We start from the raw sequence: 7,764 nt of genomic DNA, 5'->3' as shown, positions 1-7,764 counted from the left end.
GAGTACGATTATGACTTGGATTTGGCTCTATCTTGGAGATCATATATAAGGATAGTGTTGCCCTAACCTAGGGTAGTTAAAGAAGATTATTCAAGGAGACTTTTTGGAGGCTACGTCGGTTCTTCAACAAACAAGGCCCTTCGCTTCTACAAGAATTTAATCTTTCGTCTTAAGGGCTATCTAGACGAAAGATCAATCTCAAGGGCTACTGAGGTTGGACTTCAATCACAAGAAACAGTGAATCGTGGGTTCTAGCGAGCAAGACTGAGAGGAACAAAGTCGTTTGGATCGACGGGTTGTTTTGTGAGTCGGTCTTGTAACTGCTACTATCATAGTGATTGGTTTTGATCTGAGTTTGGATCCGTGGTTTTTTCCCGTTTTGGGTTTTTCCACGTTAAAATCTTGGCGTTCATCTTTACTTTCGTTTTTAATATTTCTTCCGACTTTTATTTAAGCGAACGAGAAATATCATTGCCTAGAGGTTAGATACATACGTGTGTCTAGGGGTTTTTCAACCAACTACATGAATTTTGATAAATCTGAGTACTTTTCAACACCTACTTGGAAATAAGCCCTCCCTTAGAGGGGAATTCCTGCGGTAAGTTAATGTCCAAATTGTGCTACTTCCGAAGAACCTCCCACATTCTTTTTCCCCTACCAAGTTTAAATCTCCTAATAGAGATATAAGCCAAAACCAATACTCCTAACACCCAAAATAGAATGGAAGTGCACTTGACAAAAGGAAAGGGGAAGGAGAAGGTGAAGGAGGAGGAGAAGGATAAGGAGAAGGGGAAGGAGAAGGAGAAAGAGAAGGGGAAGGAGAAGAGGAAGGAGAAGAGGAAGGAGATAGAGGAGATGTCAAATTCCTAGGGGTCCGAAAACGCCCTTTTGGCAAATACGCCGCCGAGATCCGCGACTCGGCCCATAGAAGCATTCGTCTGTGGCTTGGCATGTTCAACACCGCCGAGGAGGCGGCCCATGCCTACGACCACACCGCGTACGCAATGAGGGGACATCTCGCAATACTGAATTTCCCTCAGGAGGTGCATCCGGTTACTACGACCGACGCGGTGTGCCAGAGAGGGAGTGATATGAGCAACCAGATGAGGTCGAGGATTGAGTTGGAGTGTTTGGATAATAAGCTACTGGATGAACTTCTTCAAAATATGGAGCTGGACAAGAGTGCCAAGGAGGAAAAATGAAGAATTTGTTGTTGTTGTTGCTGCTGCTGCATATGCTTAAATAAATGTATCATGTTTTCATTATTTGCAAAACTATAATTCATTAAGCCATAGAAAATGGGCTTCAAATTTGTAGCTGGTGAATTGGTACTGTGTAACTTTAGATGTTGATGGTCATAACCTAGAAGGTGTTAAGTGGAAAGGATATATTGGGTCATGCATCAACTTCATCAATAAACTTAATGAAGAAAATTTGATATTTGTTAGGATATCTTTTTGTTTTTTTTGAGATTGTTCTATAGTACTCGGAACGCAAGAATTTCTCTGGTTGGCTTCCAAAGAGGAAATGTTGAATGGTGGCTGACGATCCTTTTAAAAAAAACAGAGTTAGGTGACGTATATTATTGCAGTTGGAATCAGTGGAAGGAAGACTCATAGCCACCGACCATGGGGATTCATTTTCCTCGCCATCAACCACGCTGGCCTATAAACCATGTTAATCATATTGAGTATGGTCCTCGTGATCCTCTCAATCCAAACTCTTTTGGTATTAAAAGATTACCTAAGATTGCCTCATTAAAATTAGGCTAATTCTATTTCAAAAAAAATGCAAGAATTAATGAAGAATCACTTACAGCTAGATAATGAATTATTCCATAGTAATATGTTCCATATTTAAATATTTTGTATAGCTGTACATTTACTGTAATTTAGCAAATAATATTTGTAAGGTAATAACTATGGGTGCCAAAATAGATGAGCTGCTTGAACTTTTGTCAATTAAAACTTTGAATTTGCTTGAGCTAACTCGAGTAAGAGCTTTATTTTTTGCTCAATTTGAATTTCTAGCAAGCTTGCCTCCGCTCAAATATAATATATATATATATATATTAAATAGTTCTTGACTTATTATAAGGCTCAGTAGTTTGGGTTCATTCTGGCTCGACTTGAATAATAAACTTGGTTCAGCCTAACTTGAAAATAGTCTAGTTTTAAGCCTGGGCCTCGCTTAGGCTTAGTTTAGCTTAGCTTGAGTTCGGCTAAAAAATAGGCTCTATTGAGGCACATTTTGTGATAACCTAAACCTAACGATAAAATAAAATAATTAAAATTAAATAAATATAAATAATACTAATGACAGTAATTGAGATAATAATAATAATAATAAATGAAATAAAATTTAAAATTTTAAAATAAAAAGAAGAAAGAAAAAGAAAACAAAATGTGGTTGCATGGCACGGCCTCATGTCATGCATCGTCGGCTCACGCTGAGGGGGCCACGCGCCGCCGGCCCGGCCAACCGGGCTGGGCCATCTGGGCGCGGTGGGCCTCCCCACCGCCGCCGCACTCCCCCTTCGCCTCGCTCTCTACATCTCTCCCTCTCGTTCTTCCCCACCTCACCCTCAAACTCTCCTTCTCCCTCTTGGTATGCTGACGCCGGCCATCTCGGACCGCCGCCATTACCTCCACTGCGGTGCTACCGACGCCGGTGAACCTCCTCCCTTCTCCTCTCCCTTCTTCTCTAATCTCTCTCTCCTCTCACTTTCTCGGTTTCTCTTTCTCTTTGGTCTCTCTCTCATTTTCCTATCTCCCGAGCTCCCCTTTTCTCTCTCCCTCTTGCCGACGCCGGCCTGCCGCCGCCGAGGTGATCGAGCCCCTCTTCCTCTCTTCTCTTCTCTTCTCTTCTCTCTCTCTCTCTCTCTCGTTCGCCGGAACCGAGCCCGGCTCCTCCTTTCCCTTCTTCTTCTTCTTCTTCGTCTTCTTCTTTCCCTCCTTTTTTTCTTCCTCGCTTCTTCTTCTTCCCCTAATGCAGCAGTGCTAAGCTCGGCCCAGCACTGCAACAGACAGCGCTGGGCCGAGCCTAATACTGTAGCAAAAAGGTTTCTCCTTTTTTTAATTTTCTGTTAATTATGTAATTTATTTTCTAAAGTTAAGGTAAATTAGTTTATTTCGATAGTTAATTATTTTTATGATTTAGAGTATAAATTATTAGTAAGTATTTTTTGTATAATAATTTATTAATTAACATTATAAATATTTGCAGATAAATGTATTTATAATTTAGCCATTGTTTATTAGATTAATACATATAATTTTATTGATAATAATATTATATTTATGTTTATATTTTATATAATTATTTTTAGCATCTTATTCTTGTTTACTATTTTATATAAAATGAAATACTAAACTTACTTATTATTATATAATAGGATGATGACTATTTTATATAATTAATAATTAATTAACCAAGAGTAAGAATCACAATAGAATTACTAATAAGACTATGTTTATAATTATATTTATTTTTATAATCATATATATGGCTACTATTTGTCCTTTACAAAAGAGATAAATTAGTATATAGTTATTCTATAATTAGCAAACTAGGATTCTTATTAAATATATATAAATTATGGTAATAATATATTAATATTATCATAATTAAATTTATCATATGAATCTAATTAACTTAAATAAACTATCTTATTTTCTGATCGAATAAAGGACTAAATTTATATTACCTAAATATTTTTAAATCTGGAACTCCTTATTTAAGATCCCATAGACCATACTAGCGATGAGTTGACACTTGGTTAATAGACATGAGGGATACATATTTTGTATCTTCTAATTAGATGATGAGTAGCCTTATCTCATAGAGAACTTTTTCATATTATGATATATTATACTTGTATATATGCATTCTGTTTTGGCCTTCAGCATAATTATATGATCCCATATAAAGATGATTATAATTTAGTATGTTTTATCATTCAGCTGATTATACCAGTCTAGAATATGAGCATGCTGATGATATATAGAGATGATCAGAGATTAACTTATTACCAATATATTTTGTCAAGTTGATTGTTAAAAATATTAATATTTCGATGGTGTCATTTTAAAATAAATAATTTTGTGAGTAGATATTTAAATTAGACACATTTTCATGATTATAACTATTTGTTAGTTATTTAACTACCATAACTATCTTTTAGTTATTTAACAACTTTTTAGTTGTTTAATACTTTTTAGTTATCTAACTACTAGCACCTTTTAGTTGGTGTCATTTCATTTTCTATAAATAAAAGATAGTGCTATTGTTTTGGATAATTAAAAAGACCTTAGTGTTTTCTTTGTTACAATTAACTCTTATTTAGATCAAGGTTCAATTTTATGAGTTGCACCTTGATTCGTGACGGTATTGTATCCCAAGAACATATTGCCTTTGTAATTTTCAATCACAACAAGTGGACGATAAGTTTGCTCAAGAAATAGATTTACCTTCGCGTAACCATTATAAGAGCCTAGCCATTTGATTTCATTTATCTCCACTTTTTAATGAGTATACATGTGTTTGATATACGATTATAGAGTTAGAGACTACATTGCATCATATTTCTCTTAGCTTCTTTACTACCTAAATTTATGATATCCATGTCTTGTTATAGTACTGGATAAATTGCATATGATCTATTATTTAGAAGAAAAAATCATGAAATTTGCTTAATAGGATAGTTGATAGAAAGCGTGAGGATATCCGAGTGGGTGCGAGAGTTAGGACGCGCTTGGTGGATAATTGATCCTAAAATAAGGGGTTGGTTATAAAATTCTTAAAAACAAGATGTGAATCACAAAATAGGTAAAATATACGTTGTGATTTGTAAAATTTTCTAAAATAAATCTTGCAAAGTCCATAGGAATCTGCCAACCTCTTATCTATTCAAAAAATTAGCACCGATAATAATCTTTACTTTACACTAATTGTTGATTGTTTTGTTGTGAAAATTTTATGATCCGACCACATGGATTAAGTTGAGTCAAATCGAGTCGAGTTAAATCGAGTCGAGTTAAGCTAATTATTTAGCTTTATCTTATTGTTTTGAATTTTAAATAAATCAGATAATTGGTACGTAGATTTAATCCGTTACGAATTTTACTCCTATAAATAGGAGTGGACATGTGTTGATAATAATCATGGAATGAATCTGAGTTTAATCAAATATTTCTTATCGTCTTTATCTTTTACTTTAGCCGTTAGATTGCATTTAGCTTTCTAGGAGTAGATCATAGCCGTAGAAGCATCCCAACCTTCTAAACCCTACCTGCCACCTTCCTCTACCAGTAGACACCCTCTTTTACAGTTGTCCACCACCACCACTGGCCATTCGCCACCCTCCAACGACCACCGTAATGTCGGTTATTTATCGTTCTGCCTTATTTGATATTGTTCCACTATTTTAATTATAACTTTCCATCCGGATTTCCAATTGACTTCATTCCAAAGCCATTAGATCCGAGACTTCTGAGATTACTATCTTTCAAAATCTTAGGATCATCCTATGAATGGATCATTCCAGATTTGGTTCTTAATATTGGTATAAGAGCCGACATTCCTCGGACAATGGTTAACATGCGATCCAAGACAAACGAGAAAGGAGCGACCATGGAGGGTCAAGAACTCATCTTCATTCCTATGGGTGTATCTCCGGCGTCCCCTCCACCATGAGCAAATGTCGACGATGAGCTGCGACATGGGCAAAAGTATTTTTTAAAGAATTTTCGGTCGAGTCGAAGAAGAATGTGAAGGAGATGATCCAAATTGCCTTAAAGGACTCGATCTAGGCCTTGATAGAGGCCCTACTACCTACCCTCCACTGACCTGTGCCACCAGCATCGCCGACCACAACGAAATTCGGCCAACCATGGCTAGAAAACTCCACCCGTGAGGGATGGTGAATAGGAGGCCCAAACTGCAGCAACCACAACTCCTCCAGCCACAGTGGTGGCCCCTCCACCATCACAAGCACCCACTGCCATTGCTGTTGTGCCGGAGATGCTGTTAGCGCAAAGGCCGCGGTCACCTTCCTCACATGTAGTGGAATCTATTGTTGAAAACCCTAGGTTCCCACAAGTGGAGATCTAGTCCCCACCGGCCCCAACCGCCATGTCCACTTGCTTCTCCAGACAAGTCGCACTTGGGATGTGGCCTTCGTTCACGTCAACAACCGTTGGAAGACCATCGACGACAGCGGTTCTCACTATAGTAAACCTACGGCAGGTGGCCAGGGGTCCGACGCTCCCACGACCACTAGCGGCCACTACTAGCTTCCTCAGGCTGACTATAGGCCAATGGTGGCTGTCGCAGCCACTGGCGACCGTCGAGTGGCCGAACCCGACAGCCACAACTATGGTAAGCTACCCCTACGTCAGGGTGGCTCATCACAGCTTCTTGCCGCCACTGCTCCCATGTAGTTAAGCCATAGGCTCCTTCTGTAGCCGTTGGGGGCCGGTGGACCCGCTGGCGACGTGCCATAGCCACTATTGTAGCCACTCGAGCCCGAGCTCAATAATTGGTTTCCACCGCTGCTCGCGTCGTTCTATCACCGCGAGGACTAGCCAGGGCAGATTGTCGGTGACCCATGATCGCACCCAACTGCCATCCCCCATGCAACCTATGGCGGCACCCCTAGGCCAAATTCTAAATTTAGCCCTAAGGTTAGGGTTAGGTTATTTGAATGAAGGTGATGAAGTGCATGATTTGTGAGGCAGGCCAAATTTTCGTGAACCGATTTGATTACCTCATGCGAACCAGTTTGGAACCCATGAACATGACCCTAAGCAAGAGTACAAGCTAGAGGATGAATGGTAGAATGACCTGATAGGCTCGCGTCATCAAATTGAGCTGAACCCGCGTGCAGCTTAGGTGCGTTATGAGCCGAACTTGGGTCTATGACCAATGTGATCATCCTCAACCACGAGGTCACTTCACCGACGATGACAGACCATATTTTGGAATCCAAGCTTGGACCGTTAAGCTTGATTTCCCAAAATTCTCTAGAGGAGATCCGCTATATTGGACCTATCTAGTAGAGCAGTTTTTCACGTACCATGGCATGCCCCACTACTAGAAGGTCTAGCTAGCCTCATTCTACTTGGAGGACGTGGCAATTAGGTGATACTAGTCGATTGAGGGAACTTGACCATTAGAGTCTTGGCAGGACTTTACGGATGTGATTTATGCTCAGCTCGGTCCGATCTAGTACAAGAACTTTTAAGCCATGTTGACTAAGCTAACTTGGTCAACAACAGTTCGAACTTATCGAAAGAAGTTCGAGTGGATATGCAACTGAGTCACTAACTAGTCTAACTTGGCCCTGAAGAGTACCTTTATTAGTGGGCTCATGCTTGACATTCAGGCTGAGGTCAAGTCTATGAGGCTCACTACTTCAAACGAGGCCTTCTCCTTAGCTGTTTTGATGGAGTCCAAGTTGGATCAGCTAAACTAAATCCACAAGGAGGAGAGAAGAAAGATGGCCCAAACCCACGACTTATTAGAGCTGGCATCTGCCCCAACTCAGCCTGCGCCAACGGCTCAGCCTAAGCGACAAATAATCTCTCCTCACTTTCGACTCAACGACTTAGAAGCGCACCGAAGAAAAGGCTTATGTTTTTAGTGTGATAACTGATTTACCCCCGATTATAAATGCAAGCACCAGCCAGCGCACGTCATGTTCCTAGGTGGACTCGAGGAAAACGAACCTAAATTAACTGATTGGCACGACAAGTTGTATGAGTA

The sequence above is a fragment of the Typha angustifolia genome, chromosome 7, assembly GCF_048772165.1.
Source record: "Typha angustifolia cultivar Huaian chromosome 7, ASM4877216v1, whole genome shotgun sequence".
Taxonomy (NCBI): domain Eukaryota; kingdom Viridiplantae; phylum Streptophyta; class Magnoliopsida; order Poales; family Typhaceae; genus Typha; species Typha angustifolia.
The sequence above is the reverse complement of the archived record's forward strand: the minus strand, read 5'-3'. Positions refer to the sequence as shown.